Source organism: Camelus ferus, chromosome 13, assembly GCF_009834535.1.
Source record: "Camelus ferus isolate YT-003-E chromosome 13, BCGSAC_Cfer_1.0, whole genome shotgun sequence".
Taxonomy (NCBI): domain Eukaryota; kingdom Metazoa; phylum Chordata; class Mammalia; order Artiodactyla; family Camelidae; genus Camelus; species Camelus ferus.
Genome location: NC_045708.1, coordinates 27,815,732 through 27,830,529, shown reverse-complemented (window position 1 = coordinate 27,830,529; position 14,798 = coordinate 27,815,732). Strand labels below are relative to the sequence as shown.

At 41.3% G+C, this 14,798-nt stretch overlaps 1 protein-coding gene across 1 annotated transcript in view; it reads right to left on the bottom strand.

Moving 5' to 3' along the window:
- The window catches only part of MACF1 (microtubule actin crosslinking factor 1), a 311,201-nt gene that overhangs the window by 271,532 nt on the left and 24,871 nt on the right, over nt 1–14,798 (bottom strand).

The following is a 14,798-nucleotide window of genomic DNA, read 5'->3' as shown; positions in this document are numbered from 1 at the left end:
TGATCCCAGACACGTCACTTAGCCTTCCCGTCGCTCAGTTTCATCAAGTGTAAAGTGGAAATAACAGTACCCACCTCATTTAGGTGTTGTGAAGATTAAATCAGTTGGTATCATGCAAAGCATTTATAACAGTGCATGGCACTTAGTCAGTGCCATATAAGCTCTCATTAGCTATGGCCTTTGATCCATCTTACAATTAAATTCAACAAATATTTATTAGGCTTCTATGTGCCAGGCACCGTGCAGGTACACACATTCATCAACATCTCCCCAACTCATCCTCAGCCTTTCAAATGTTTATTGATGTCTTACTACACGCCGTACTCTGTGCTATGGATATGAGGGCCACAAAGAATGAAGCGTTAACCCTTCCTTTAAGGACAGCACAAAGCAGTGCACCAGACACTTACACAAGTAACTATAACACATAGCAGCAAGTAATAAGAATCAGAAGACAGCATTCTTTGATGGAAAGAACACTGGGTTTGAGGTCATAAGATTTAGATTCAGTTCCAGCTGTATATGACCTCAGGCAAGTCATTTTATGTCCCTGAGCCTCAGTTATCAGGGCTGCCAAGCAGAAGTAATAAACTACTCAAAGAGCTAATTCCTGCGAGAGAGCATTCTATGAAAGGTTGTATGAATGTGAGTTGTCAGCTGTTACTATTACTAATACTATCACTGTTAAATGAATTTCTTCTTTCAATAATACTATGTAAGTTAGGAAAGATGGTATGACTTGTACCTGAAGGATTCAAGAAATGTTCCAACAAAAAAAGTGACATTTGAGATGGATATGGAAGGACAAGTAAGATGTAGAAATGAAAAGAAAATCCAGGTAGAGGAAAGAGCAAGAGCAGAGGCATGAAAAAGTTCATTTCAACTGTAAAGAATGATGAGAGAGAACATTAAAAAGGGAGGAAAAGGGCAAACAAGGAGGAAAAAATCTGTTCATTTTTCCCCTTGTAAGCATCTTTGGTAATTCAAGTAGGAGTAAATGATGAAACAGTGGGTTAAAATTAGTTTCAAGATTTATCCGTGAGTCTGAAGTATCAGCACGCCCTCTGCTTCATTCTCAGGGGTGAAGAGCCCACTATGCCGTATGTATGGAAAACGGAATCCCTGTAATTATGCAGCTCGTGCAGGGCCCAGCTTGAAAACAATACTGTTATCCTCACCAAAGCTGCTCACTGGGAATTCAGGAGAAAGACAGCTCACAAAGATCATCTGGGCCTTTTGGACCCTTAAACATCATTATTCAAATAAGAGAAACTTTTGTTCACCTAACACCAGCTACAAAATGAAGTGGAAAGGGTTTAACTCTCTTAAAATCCACCTTTCAAGTATTTGTTGGTACCTCTACTTCAACACAATATGAAGTACCTTTGTTTTGTTTTGGTTTGTTTTCACTCATTACTTTTATACAAGAAAGCATTTCAACAAGACCCTTGAGTGATGGGTAGCACATAATCTGCAGTAGTAAAAATTTGTTGATACAGAAATTGAGGCTTCCAATGGATTGTTTCAGACAAATTTTTACAGCTTTTATGTTGATACAGTTGAACGAAATAATGTACTTTTAATCTAGTAATTCCTGCTTGCCAAACAGTATCTCAAAGTAAGAAAATAAATTTAACAAAATGTATTAAAGAAAAATTCATTTTTAGTTAACAAATGGTAAATAACTTATTGATCATGCCAAATATCTTTATATTTAAATTTTAACTGTCAGTTTTACATAGAGAAAACTTTATAAAGAAAAAATATTAACTCTCCAAGGAACAAGGTTCAAAAATCAAACTGAACACTCTTGTGTTTGTCTTTACTCCACTGTCATACAAGTGCCCCCTACTGTCGTTCATATTTAATCTGTTTTTCTGAAATCATTTTTAGATCCTCTGCAGCAGCCTTCACAAAGCATGATCACAGTCATATATGCACTTACACAATCAGAACTGAATGCTAAATGTGATCTTCATTAACTTAATATAGAATAAGTTCACTCATATTGCATTGACAACATAAAATCATCCTGAATAGCTTTTGGAAGGTAACTGGTATCTGGCATTGGAGGTGTGTAGCAGGAAAGATGCAGGCAGACCAACTGGGGTGGAGAAGTGCACTAAGGGGATGTGTCCCTGTATCCATGACACACAGGGCAAAAAAGCCAATGACACTGCAGTCCCCTTAAGCATAGAGAGGGGACTGAGGAGGATAAATCAGTACAAACCACTCTGCAATCCCACTATAAACATACAGGAGAGTCCACATGTAGGGATCCAGGGATTTGGAGGGGCTACCTATCCTTCTCAACCTCCACCCTCTATGTCCAGCATAAACGCAGGATACAGAAGCCTGGGCTCTTGGACTTTTCCAGGTCTAACTCAGGTCTGATGATGGGTAAAGAAGTCATAATACTCCAGAATTTTGTTAGAAACTGCAAGAGCCTCTCTAAGCTGTCGAGACCATCCTACTAAGGTTCTTCGTGCTTCAATCCCCTTGGAGTCCTCTCCCATCATCCTGGGACCCCCTGTTGCCAGGGTACACATTCTGGTGGTGGGCTGGGTTGAGGGGAAGCCAGAGGAGAGCATGCAGCTTCTATACTGTGTCAACTGTCAATGACAGGATACGCATGTGCACACACATATGCGTATATATGAACACATACATATATACACATATGTGCACACACACGTGTATATGTATCCTACAAATCCTACAAGCCTGGTTGGTGCACACATGGCTGTTCATTGAGCTCACCACCCCATGGCTATACAAGTCCCGTCAGGCCCTGACCTGTGTAAAACAATTTAAGAGCCTAGATATGTCACAACAGCAAGAGTCTCCTTCATAGTAAGAGCAGAGGAGGGAGGGTGGGAGGCAAGGCTGGTAAGCTACAGGCACTGCAAAGCAGTCTATCCTTGGGAAAAAATCTAATCTTTGCTTAGGCTAAGGAGAGATGTTATTTCCCCCTAGAGTTAGGCCAGGCCTGGACCCTCTATATGGGCTCCAATCAGAATGGGCTCCATCATTCATGAGACTGGTCCTGCAACCAAAACCCAGAGAGAAGAAATCAATATACAAACAATGGTATCTTCCTTCACTTCATCCTCTTCCTCCTTTAGGAGCTCTAATTGAACAGAATCAATCCAACAATATTGCTTTAAAAATAATCACATTGTTAGCAACCTAAGTGTCAATCAGCAGATGAATGAATAAACAAAATATAGTACATACATAGAAAGGAATTTTACTCAGCCTTAAAAAGGAATAAAGTTCTGACATGTAATACAATATGGATGAATTTTAAAGACATTATGCTAAACAAAATAAGCCAATCACAAAAGAATAGATATTGTATGAGTCTGCTTACATAAAGTATCTACAATAGTCAAACGTATAGAGACAGAAAACAGAATTGTGGTTGCCAAGGGCTGGGGGAAGGGGCAATGGGAATTGTTTACTGGGGGATGAAATTTAAGTTTGGGGAGTTTTGGAGATGGACAGTGATAATTGTTACACAACGGTGTGAATGTAATAAATGCCACCAAACTGTACACTTAAAAATGGTTAAAATGATAAATTTTATGTTATGTATATTTTACCATAATAAAAAAACTATTGTTACTATGACTCTTACTAATAAAAATCTACAATTACATAACTACGATGTGCTAAGCAACATGCTTTACATATATTAATTCATTTAACCTTTACAAAAAATCCTGCAAGATAGTTATTATCACCAACATTTACAAATGGGAAATTAGAAAAACCACACACAGCTCAGAGACGTTAAGTGACTGTCCAAGGTCACAGAGCTCATTAAGTACCAAAACCAGGATTCCAACGTCTACACCCTTTTCACTGTAGTATGCTGCTCTTCACCCTAGAGGGGAAATTTATCTGATACTATAAGATAGCCACAAACCAGAAAACCCCTGCAGCAAGGAGAAGGGACTCATGGTCAGCAACAGAAGTAAACGGAAGAATATACTGTTAAAAGTCAGGGCATGCTCACAAATTCCACTTCCAAGGCTGTTCTTCCTAATGACCTCTAAGAACTTTAAACAAGCCAATTACCTAGTCATGCAAATGCTGGCAAATTAGGAAGAGCTGTTTGTATTACACACAAAACCCAAAAAGGACATTTCTCATAACCTACCAAGCAATGTCCTATTTTGTAAGAATTTTTAAGGACTTCTCCAAGGTCAAGAAATAAAATCTAGGCCAACACTTGGCCATTGTAACATTTATCAAAATAAAATTTCATAAAAGTTTTAAAAAAAGTCTAAGAGTTAGTGCATCACAAAATTAAACCCAAGATCCCCAAACACTAAGCAAAAGTCCTCTAGAAGCAGAAGGGATCAGTGACTTCCTCTTCACTCCTCTCTTTTCAGCCTTCTGCTCTCATTCCAGATGGATGAGCAGCAGACCAGTCTGGATGTCCGGGACAAAAACCGCAGTACAGGTCCACAGGGGCCACTGCTTGTTAACGACCTGCTCCCATGCCACCAGAGAGGAAGCTGCAGGGTCTACTCATGAGGACAGAGGGCAGGAAATCTGGATGGCCAGATTCCAGTCCCAGCCTGTGACACTCAGTCAGGGCTCAGGGGGCATCCTGCCAGGATTCATTCCAAGAATAGCATCACTTCCACCAGGACTAACAGTTGCTCCCCAGTAGGTTTAGGCACCAAAAGGGCTGACAAGAGGATGTGGCAAGAGTGGACTCCACAGCTCCCACGAGGGACCAGGCTTTTCTGGCCTAAGTGGGAGAAGGGGCACTACCACCACAGGTCACGAAGGCACAGCCCAGGAAAGAATTCAAAACAACCCCTTTGGGCCCTGTCTCTCCCAGGGGCATAAAGAAGCTTGCACTCATGTATATGTATATCCTCAAATGAAAGCTATTCTGCTGAAAACAAAAGCAGCCTCCTTCCCACCCCCACAACCCAACTGATTCATAGTCAGCAAGTGTCTTCTGGTACTCAGAAAACATGCTATCAAACAGGAAATAAAAAATATCCATTTCTTCCAGAAGGAAGGGGGAGGAATCACATCCCTACAGAGACAGGAAATCAGCTGACCAGGATCCCAGCCATGTCGGGGAAGTGACTGCTCCCTTCTCAATGCAGGGGGTTGTGAAAGCCAAGTTCCTCCCAGGGTTCAGTCACTACCTAGGAAAGGATTGCCAAGCCTGGGCTGTTTTGTTACAGCTACTTACTGGTTTAGGCACTTATTAGTTAAAAGGGAGAAATGAAGGCCCCTCATGCCCTGGTGTCAACCAAAAGCACAACTCCACAAACTTCCTACTTTTTCCTGATGAACAGAAGGGAAAGAGCCAAAAAGTAATGTTTGCACAATACTCAGAGAAACCACAAGGGACATTTCCCAACAGGTACAGGTGACCTCAATACTTAAAGTCTGCATCCACCCAATCTGAGGTTGTGGCTGGCATGGGATCCAAATCAGAGAAGAGGCTGAGACTTTCTGTTTGCCAGCAGCAACCATCATAACAACAACTTTATATTTCTACAGTGCTTGGCTAGCAGGGCCTCAATGCTTTCTCTCCCACCACAGTCTAATCCAGATCCCCTCCCTTTGTTGAATCCCTCCACTTGAGAGGGATAGGCGTGTGTCTTTAGTCCCAGCTACAAAGGAGGTCAGTGACTAAGAAGCCTTACCAAGGCCATTAGCTAGTCAGATGGAACTAACACTCAACTTTTAAGTGTTTTCTCATGTAAAGGAAAACTGCGAAACAACCGTTTCTCAAGAAATTCTTAGGCAACAAAAATTCTCTATGTCCTATTCACAAAAATTCCTTTCTTTATCTCTCTCTTATCTCCACTTTCTCCTAATGTCTCCCAACTCAGTATGCTAGGCATGCATCTGTCTGCGCACAATGCATTTACAGCTTCCCTTCATTATTCAATTCAACATACATTTATAAACACTTACTTCGAGTTGGGCACTGTGCTAAACTTCGGGGACATAAAGATGGATGAGATGCTATCTCGGCTCTCAAGATGCTCAGTCTCAAGGGGTGCAGAAAGACAAACAAATAACTGTTATTCAGAGGGATCGGTAACATCAAAACGTAAGAATATATGCTTAGAATGCTTTAGTTCTCAAGCCAAAGCATTTAGGGTGACTTGATTTGCCCAATGAAACGAAACTTTCAAGGAACCTCTGAAAGTATTTTTACTTTCCTCATTCCCAACTCGATACCTCCAAATGATGATGCCCCAAACGCCAAGGCTGTAAATTGGCATGACATGTAAAAACAAGAACGTTACCACAATGGAAGAGGACTCTTGAGTCAGCTCTCAGAGGAAGCTTGGCAGAACCGCACCCAGGAAACCATCTGAACAATGAAATGAGTGTACTAACTTTTCCCCACTGTCCAGCCCTCCCAGAGACAGAGAATGGGACACGTAGGAGGATTTACATGAAGAGAGAGAAAGGAAACCCACATTACTCCTGTGGACCAAAACTCTCCTCAGCAAGACAGTCTCAGTAACGTCACAAGGTTTGATTATTTAAAAGTCATTTAGTATTGTTATTCCATCCAGATTAGTCTGCAGCTCAATCACTCCACAAAAATTAGGGAGATATCTAGCCTAAAACAATGTACTTTTAAAAAGGTGTTTTTAAAACCAAAGTCCCATCATTATATATGTATTAGGGTCTTGGCCATATTTATACTCTTGTTATACACTATACTCCATTCAAAGCACCATTAATTCTCATATTCTGATAATGAGAAACCACTAATGGCAATATATCTATCTCTCTCTCTATATATATATCAAGCCCAAGAGTGATCTTTTCCCCTTTAGGGGCAGGTACCAAACAAAGGACTTTTTCTAGGTCCACATTACTCACAGCAAAAGAATGAAGAATGAAATGAGGCCTTTCTATCAACAAAAGAACAGATCCTCATATTAGGAAATCCCAAGACCTCTTAATCAAGCAATCAAAACCGTTCTGTCCTCTCAACCACAGAGAAGTTTAAATTATCATACTCTATGTCCTTTTCTCTACCTTCCTACCAGTTGGGGAGGGCAGAGGATAGAAAGACAGATTACATTCAAGGCCTGGGCAGCTAACAGCAGTGTCCACTGCACACCTGGGCCTCAGAGATGACAATCTAGCACGTGTGGTAGGAGGGCATCAATGAAGGAGGAAAGCAAGATGGGCAAAAGGAAGTCGTAGGGGTAGAAATAAGAGGGTTTATACCACTCCAGTAGCAAGCCCTACTAGCAAACTCAAGGAGATCCTGGCAACCCCTAAGGTCTAGGGCTGGTAAGACACATGAAAGGAATATCCCTACCTTGTGGACCACTTTGACTACCCCGCAACTCTCTTGGATTTTGTAATTCTAAACTAAGCGCTTTCTCCAGACTCATCCTAATGAGAAAGCAAGTAGCTGGGTGGTATTGTTTAATTGCAATGAAAATGAATGGCAATTAAAAACTGGTTTGCACAGAGAAGCTGGTTTGCCTAATCAGCCTCCTGACTCTAAAAAGTTTCTCTCTGTATTACACCATACTTTTATTTATGCTTTTAATAAAGCCATATTCCCGTATCTAACGATGTAGCATCCTCCCTTCCATCCTCTTGTCAGCCCTCCTCCTACACTTACTATCTCTTTTCCCCAACGTGGAGTTTGAGTCCCATTCATTAGAGGAGGAAACATAACCTGTTGCACAAGTATTTCATCGGCCAACACTCCTCAGTGGCACACACCCCATCATAATAAGCAGCCAAGATGATGTCATCCGTTGAGTGCTCCCTCAGGCTTCCGGCTCTGAGCACCTGATCTTTAACAGGGTGTGAGCTACTAAGAAAACCCAATTGCATTGACATTTGGTGAATACTTGCTAAATGTGTGGCACTGTGCTAGGCAAAATGACAAAGAGAAAAGAATAAATCATAATCTGTGAGCTCCAGGAGCACAGTCTAATTGGACATTATGTGGGAAGTTAAATAACATATGATAAAATACAAGTGACAATATACAGCATTACACGGTCAACTGGCCAGTGAGTGGCAGAAATTAATGCTGTGAGTTCAGAAGCAGAATGAGTTACCACAGGTTAGTATGGCTTGCAAAGGGCTGATGGGAAAGGGAGGACTCTCCTTCCCTAAGCACAAGTAGGATTTCACGAGGACAAGTGGGAAAAGACCTTCAGAAAAAGGCTCTAGCAAAGGTACGAGTCCTAAGGACCAAACAAAGATATATGGCAACAAAAGTAAATAAGGGGCAAATATAAACTAAGAGAATTTATCACCCAGCAGTGGTAATAAAGCACTACAGATCATTAGAAGACGGAGTTTTTCAGGCAGAAGGGAAGTTATCCCAAATGGAAGACTGGACATGCCAGGGGAAAGGAAAAGCAACTTTTAAAAAGGTAAATATTTGGCAAATCTAAATGAACACTGTCTGCATAAAGCAATAATCATAATGGGTTTTTATTTGCTTAATAAACACAACAAAAATACATAAAAACACCTGCATTAAAAATAAATGTTTTGATTAAATAATACATGCATGCATGGGATACTAAAGCAGAGAGAAGAGAGGGGCTAATTTTCTCACTTAAAAAAGCTGGAAAAAGTATCACTAAGAACATAACATTTGGACTGAGTAAGGAAGGGTAAGTTTTTCCAGAGAGTAGATTTAGGAGGACTTTGCAGTCAGAGGCAGTAATGTGAGCAAGACAGAGAATAAGAAGCAATTTGGAGTGTGAGTAAACTGCGTGCAGAGGGATGTGAGTACAGCAAAGGACCACAGGGGTAAAGACAAGAAATGTGGTGAGGAGCTAGGGCGTGGAGAGGCCGTGTTTTCTACTAAGAAATTCTGGCCTCATGCTACACTGGCACATAATCTACAGCCTGCCTCTCCTACACAGCCCTTCCCAGTAAAAGACTGCTTTTTACAGGGCATGTAGGTGAATGTCACCTTGAGAAAAATAAATAAAATAAGTAATATATATTTAAATAAAACAGAGGCCAGGCTTTGAGACCAGAGGAGACGTGGCCAACATGAAGGAGCAGAGGAGGGAGAGGGGCAGTTCAAAAGTAAGCCTGGCAAGGAAAATCTGGAAGAACACAAAACCAACCCTAAACGCTGGTTACCCTGCCTGACCAGTGCGACCAGGTGGAGAAAGACTAGGAAAGAGAACTTTTACTTTTGTCTTTGTACTGCTTAAATTTACAATGAGCATGTGTAATATTGTAGTAATAATAGGAAAGAGAGTTAGATAAGCAGAGTAGGCCTGTGTACCTTCCGCTTCGGTTCTACAGCAGTATTTTTTGTTTTAAAGTCGCTCACAATGTCCCACACCTGACTAGGGCTCCTTGGCAAGACTTAAACCACTAGGTAAAAAGTGCCAACTGAAGTCACACTCCCTTTCCCACTCACAAACAATAAGAGCTCCCAAGAACGCATGTAAAGGTCACTTCCCTGACCCTTCAGTTGGTGTGCTTTCAGAACTAGGAGTTTGTAGAGAAAAAAGGCGACTCAACCAGGCAGTTCTATTCAAGAAGTGAAGGGAAAGTATAATATGGTGGTTAACAACAGGAGTTCTGTAGTCCCAGAGCCAGATTTGAATCCTGCTCTAGATGTGATGTGACTGACCTTGGGCAAGTTATTTCACTGGCTTGAGCCTCACTTTTCTCCTCTATAAAATAATGATAGTAAAAATATCTACCTCATGAGGTTGTTATGAAAATTAAATGGGCTGGTGTACATAACAGTCCCTGGCACACAGTAAAAACTAAACTAATGGGAGCTATTATTATTACTATTATTAACCCATTCAGCTCAGAAAAGGGAGACATCTCCCACCAATGCTACACACCAGGTCCATTTCAGCCCTCTTTCCTAAATGAGGCCAAAATCAAAGTGCAGAATTAGCAGGACAGGGAGGGGTGAACCTGGGTTCTTCCTGTGTCCCTACTGAAAGAATCTCAGTAATAAGTCTCAAGAGAAGAGTAAAAGTTAATTTCATACATGCTCTTCTCTTCAAGTTAGCAGTAGCTGAACTATCTGTTACAGGTTGAACTGTGTCCCCTCCAAAGATGCTGAAGTCCTAACTCCTAGCACCTATGAATGTGATTTTATTTGGAAATAGGGTCTTTACAAGTGATCAAGTTAAGATGAGGTCATTAGGGTGGACTCTAAATTGTGTTCTTATAAAAAGGAGAAATTTGGACACACAGACGGACACGCACACTGATGTGAAAGCACACAGAGAAAAGTCATCTACAAGCCAAGAACACCTGAGGCGACCAGAAGCCTGGCCAAAGGCCTGGAACAGATTCTCCCTCACAGTCCTCAGAAGACATCAACCCTGTTGCTTTCAGACACCCAGCTTCCAGAACTGTAAGACAGTAACTTTTTGTTGTTTAAACTACTTAGTTTGGGGTACTTTGTTATGGTAGCCCCAAGAAAGTGATATACCATGGGTTTTTTTTTTGTTTTGTTTAATTGGCATTTATCCTATTATAAACTATGTATTTTTAAAAGAAATTTTAATTTAAATCAAAAGGTGAGTTATTTTTAAATGACAGGACCTGGTTATGTGTACACTTTTTCTTTACTAATTCTCATTTGCCAACAATGAGAATATCATCGTGGGAAAAAGATATTAGGACCAAGATAGATTCCTACTCCTTTTGAATCTGGTATATCTGCTTCCCTAACCACCCCTGGATGAAAGGAAAGAAGGAAAGAGAACTAGAACTCATATACTGAATATCCACTGTATGCCTCACATATGTTAGGTGCTAATACACATTATCTTATTCAAACATCACAACATCCCTGCAAGGTATGAACTATTCTCCCCATTGCTAGTGAGGAAATCAATGTTCAGAAAGTAAGTTGCCCAACATCACACAGGCTAAGCCAAGACTCAAACCCCCTGTTCTTAACTATTCAAACCTGCTTGAACAAGTACTTTTGAACCCTTTCCCTAGATACAATTTTCCACCAAATTTTTTATTTCAATCACAATGTGTTGAGTGAAGCAATGAAGAGACCTTATAAATCCTGTCTAATTCTCTCATTTTTACAGTAAGGAAATCGGCCCAAAGAAATAAAATAACTTGACCAAGGTCACGAATAAGTTAGTGGCTAAATCAGGTATCTAACACAAGCCTCCTGATTTTCGTTAACACCAAATAAGTTTGAGGACAATAGCTATACAAGAAAATAGAGAGCATGGATACTAGAATCAGACTGCCTTAGTTCAAATCTTGGCTCTGCAATTTACTGGCTGTATGATCTTGGGCAAGTCACTTAACCTCTCTGTTCTGTTTCTGTCTCTGAAAATGGAGATAATAATACCTATCTCAAGAGGGAGGGTATAGCTTAGTCGTGGAGTGTGTGCCTAGAATGCACAAGGTCCTGAGTTCAATCCCCAGTACCTCCATCATAAATAAATAAATAAATAAATAAACCTAATTATCTCCCCCTCAAAAAAAACCGCAAAACTATCCAACATGGCTGCTCTAAGGACTAAATGAATAAATATATACATGAAGTATTAAAATAGTGCCTGGCACATTAATAAGCGCTGTATTTGTTAACTACTGCTGCTGCAACTATTATTAAATAATGCTAAGCAAAACACCAAAGAGTATACACACTGACTATAGTTTTATAGAACTGCAGACAAATGCACTCATTGAGAGACAGGGAGAAGAAAAAGAGAAAGTGGCTCTTTATTCCCGTAAATTTGCCTAATTTAATCATTAGTAATAACATTTATTATTTACTCTGTACCAGGCTCAGTATTAGGTACATTACAGACATTACCATCAATTGCAGAATGCACTTATATTTTGTTCACTCTCCACAACAGCGCTATGAGGGAGAGAGATCCTTCATTCCACAGATAAGAAATTGAAGCACAGAGAGATTAAAGAATTTATCCAAGGTCACACAGCTAATAAATGGCCAAACCAGGTTTCAATCCCAGATCTGTCAGACTCCAAAACGCCTCACACAGAACCATTTTATCACCAACTCTGTGCTGCTCAAACTTTAATGTGTATGGAATTACCTGGGAATCTTGCTAAAATAAAAACTGATTTAGCAGGTCTAGGGTGGAGCCTGACACTGCATTTCTAACAAGCTCCCGGGTGCTGTGGGTGCTGCTGGTCCTTGGATCACCATGGAGTATCTGACTATTCTGCTTCCATTACAACTCCTCCTTCTCCTCCTCCTGGGTCTCCACCCCACCTCAGCAATCAGCTAATGAAAAGGACTTTAATTCCCAAAAGACAGAGGAACCTCTCCTAATTAAGCCTTTGTTTCTCTGCCACTTACACTATTCCTTCCTCTCCCCTCCTGGGCCCCCTCAGCTCAGTCCCACTCCCCTAAGGCAGGCTACATACAGCTACCGAGAAGTTACTAGGGAGTTCAAAATGAATGGCCGCAGTATTTAAGGAGCCCGCTAACAAAAAATGTTAACCTTATGCTTGGATGATTTGAGGCGACAAGGTGCCAACTCGAAGTCCACAGGACTACTGTGACTCTGAACGGTGAGTGGATGCTTCTGGAGTAAACTGGAAACTAAGGGTTATTTACTCCCACCATTTCTCCAAAGATAATGGATGTGATCTCTCCCTACCCCCACTCTCAGCTCAGGTCTCTGAGCAACATAGGTAATTACCATCTGCCTACTTACTACAGAAACAGCTAGTTTCAATCAGGTTCAGTCGTCCCCTGCTCTACCTGTCCCACATTTTAGGCATTGTCTTTGTGCTTTTAGTGGTTAAGAGCTCTACCAAACACACTCAGAAGTGCTGCACTGCACAAGCCTTTCTGTGGTTGTCCTGGATGCCCGGGTTAGAAAGGAAGTCTGAGAGTCAATCACAGGCAATACAACTGAGTAGGGGGTGGATACAGCACTACTCACACACAGAACAGGGTTTTGTTTTTTCTTTTATAACTCAAGAGCCCTGCAGACTCCTCCTCTTTATTACCACAACCCACTGTTCCATGGGGTTGTTTTAAGGTAAACAATTTCTGCAACTCCGGTTCAAATCTGACCATTTTCAAGAGTAATCTGACTTGAAAATCTTAAGGCAACTCAGACTATGAATTCAAAATTTATATTGCACCTTAAGAGGGCCTACTGCCAAATGAAGTTAATCAGGCCTGGGTTCAAAATCCAATTCAGTCACTTACTAACGGTGTGACCTTTGGGGAAGTTATTTAGGTTCCTTAAGCTTTCGTTTCCTCGTCTGTAGTATCTACCAATGTCAGTGGCCTGTCGTCAGATGCCATCTGTGATGACTAAATGAGATAAAGCACCTGGCATTTAGTAAGATACAAATTGGTTTCCTCTCCTCATCCTTTTCACAGGGATACACAGTTAAGTCCATAATGAACATCGGTATCAAAGCACATAAAGGAACTGTGATTAAGCAAAGTTTCATAAAAAAACACCACTCACTTGGCGAGGAGATCTGGCTCTAGCACTAATTAGTTACGTAACCTTGAGCAAGTTACTGCACCTTTCCATGCCTTATTTGATTTACTTCCAAGGAATAAGAGTGAGCTGAACTGATCATTTCTAGTTCCCTCAACAAATATTTATTGACACCTACTATATACCAGATACTCTTTTGGGTGCCAGGGATATAAGAGTTAATAGACAAAAGAAAGCAGGGGTTACAGATGTGCTCTTAGACAACATATGTAGACTCAGGGAAACAGCTGATGACAGCAACAAATATTTTCTGCCTTAAATAGCTCCCTTAAAACTGCCCCTACACTATCTTCTCTTACTAACATACCACCAGATGCAATCAGTTTTGCACCTTGAAAGGTTTTTTTTTCTGGTGGGAATTTGTAAGAAAGAGTGGACTCAGAGCAGTTAAGAGCAATCACAGCAGTCTCAATAAGAAGATAAGGCCCTGAACTCACATGCTAGCAATGGGGCTGGTGGAGATGACAGGTGGAGAAAGATGCAGGCGATGGATCAACAGGACTTGCTGAAAGACTGACCGCCTGGGTAGGATGAGGGAGAGGGAGGAGACATGCATGAAGCCCAGGTTCCTGGCTTGGACAGCTGGTTGGGTGAGGAAGGCATTCACTGAGCTGGGAGAAGCAGGTCTGGGAGCAGGGAGGGGGACAATGATGCCCATTTGAGACAGATCAAGATTGAGATGTGTGTGGGACAATCATAGGGAAAACCCATTGTGAAGGGTGCTGGAAGTTGCAGGAAAAACAAAGAAATACAACCATCACCATTTGCAAAGTGGTTCAGTTCACCATAATCAAATCACCACTTAGCTTTCCAATCTCTGGAACTTTTACTTATTCAATTTTCCATATCACCACAAGCCTATTTGTTGAAGGTACTATATACATCTTTACAAGTCAGAAAACAAGATGTAATCAAGAGGAGGAGGAGGACGAAAGAATGCAGGGTTTCGGCTCTGCTCTCAGACAGCATGTGTAGACAAAGGCGAAGCAAAGCAGATAATGTCGGCAACAAAGGTTATCTGCTGCCTTTATTAGCCCCCTCAATACTGCCCCACACCTATCTTCTCTAACACACCGCTGCGCCACAGCTGCACTGGACCCTGCCTCTTACCCCTTCTCAACGATATATTCACACCAGGGTCTCCACTGCCTCTTACCCCTTCCCAGGAGCCGCCCACAAGATGACCAGAGAGAGGAGGCCTGAGAGATGGGGATCTAATGCTCCCTCTAGTTTTCTCTCCACAGGGAGGGTGGAGGGAAGCTCCAGCCCCTCACAGATCCCCATTTGTCA